This window comes from Nicotiana sylvestris, chromosome 1 (assembly GCF_000393655.2).
Source record: "Nicotiana sylvestris chromosome 1, ASM39365v2, whole genome shotgun sequence".
Taxonomy (NCBI): domain Eukaryota; kingdom Viridiplantae; phylum Streptophyta; class Magnoliopsida; order Solanales; family Solanaceae; genus Nicotiana; species Nicotiana sylvestris.
In genome coordinates, this window is record NC_091057.1 from 695,897 (window position 1) to 698,171 (window position 2,275).

General features: G+C 36.3%; 1 pseudogene; it reads left to right on the forward strand.

The window, feature by feature from the left end:
* Positions 1-224: 224 nt before the first annotated feature.
* Positions 225-2,068, forward strand: LOC104244566 (uncharacterized; annotated as a pseudogene).
* Positions 2,069-2,275: the final 207 nt, after the last annotated feature.

A 2,275-nucleotide genomic window follows, 5' to 3' on the forward strand; every position in this document is an offset into this window, starting at 1 on the left:
TCTACTCCGTCTGAATTTTACTATTCTGATTTGAAGATATAAAACTTCATCAGAGTATTGAAATTCAAAAAACGATTTGAAGAACATAAAAACTTCATCGTTTTCCTGTAAAACAGTATATAAAAACTTCGGTTGATTTTTATTACGTATTGTTTATTGATTACAATATAATTTACTGTTCTGGTTTTCCATTAATTGAACTCCTCTGTTGTTGACAGTGAGTAATGGCAATTGATAACGGAAATCCTTCTGCGACTGTTGGTGCAACGGCGATAGCCTCGTCAAGCCGCACTGTTGTTCCTCCGGTTGAGAAACCGGGGAAATTTTCTGGAGCCAACTTCAAAGGATGGCAGCAAAGGGTGTTCTTCTGGCTTACCACACTTGGTATGCAGAAATTCACTAGTGAAGAGCCTTCAGTGCCTGCTGCGGACATGCCGGACAATGAAAAGTTCATGGTTGTTGAGGCGTGGAAGCAGACAAATTTTCTTTGCAAAGGCTATATCTTAAGTGCTTTAGAGGATGACTTGTACAATGTGTACAGTGCATTGAATACTTCGAAAGAATTATGGGACGCACTTGAGAAGAAGTACAAGATAGAAGATGCATTCTTGAAGAAGTTCATGGTTGCCAAGTTTCTAGACTATAAAATGATAGACAACAAAACTGTGGGAACCCAAGTTCAGGAGCTTCAACTTATTTTTCACGACTTTATTGCTGAAGGTATGGTCGTGAATGAAGTATTTCAGGTAGCTGCTATGATTGAAAAATTGCCTCCTTCGTGGAGAGATTTCAAGAACTATCTTAAGCACAAGCGCAAAGAAATGAAGTTGGAAAATCTTGTGATACGTCTAAAGATCGAGGAAGACAACAAAATAGCCGAGAAGAAGTCTCGTGGAAATTCAACGATCAAGGGAGATAATATCGTTGAGGATATTGCTCCAAAAAGTAAGAAGATGAAGAGGTCTTCTGGACAAACTAAGGAGCAGAACAAATAGAAATTCAAGGGCAGCTGCTACAGTTATGGAAAAGTTGGTCACAAAAGCCCTGATTGTCGTCTCCCGAAAAAGGATAAGAAGAAGGGACAAGCCAACATAGTGGAGAAGAATGATGACATTGATGATCTTTGTGCAATGCTTTCAGAATGCAACCTAGTTGAAAATCCGAAGGAGTGGTGGATTGACTCTGGAGCCACTCGACATGTTTGTGCTGTCAAAGAAGCATTTGCGACTTACTCTACTGCTGGTCCCGAAGAAGAGATTTTCATAGGAAATAATGCAATAGCCAAGATTGAAGGTTATGGGAAGATATTCTTGAAGATGACTTCCGGCAAGGTGTTAACGCTCAACAACGTTCTTCATGTTCCTACTATTAGGAAGAATTTAGCTTCTACTTCTTTACTTATAAAGAATAGATTCAAATGTTTATTTATTTCTGATAAAGTTATTGTAAGTGAGAATGAAATGTATGTTGGAAAAGGCTACCTCATGGAGGGCCTTTTCAATTCAATATAATGGTTGTTGATAGTATGAATAAGATTTCACCTTCTTCTTATTTATTGGAGTCAAATGATTTATGGCATATTCGTTTAGGACATGTCAATTATAAAACCTTGCGGAGGTTAATTAGTTTAGAAGTATTGCCTAAATTCGAGTATAATAAATCGAAATGTCAAATATGTGTTGAATCTAAGTTTGTAAAACATCCTTATAAGTCTGTTGAAAGGAATTCAAATCCTTTAGACATAATTCATACTGACATTTGCGATATGAAGTCGACACCATCTCGATGTGGGAAAAAGTATTTTATTACTTTTATTGATGATTGCACTAGATATTGTTATGTTTATTTACTTAATAGTAAGGATGAAGCAATTGAAACATTTAAGCAATACAAGAATGAAGTGGAGAATCAATCGAATAAAAAGATTAAAATGATTAGAAGTGATAGAGGTGGAGAATATGAATCTCCATTTGCAGAAATATGTTCGGAATATGGAATTATCTATCAAACTACTGCACCTTACACAACTCAATCCAATGGAATTGCGGAAAGGAAAATCAGATATTAAAAGAATTGATGAATTCTTTATTAATAAGTTCTGGATTACCGCAGAGTTTATGGGGGGAAGCTATCCTTACAGCTAACCGAACACTCAACAGAGTACCCCACAGCAAAACACAATCTATTCCATATGAAAAATGGAAATGAAGAAAACCCAACTTGAAATATTTCAAAGTGTGGGGTGTCTAGCAAAGGTACAAGTTCATTTACCTAA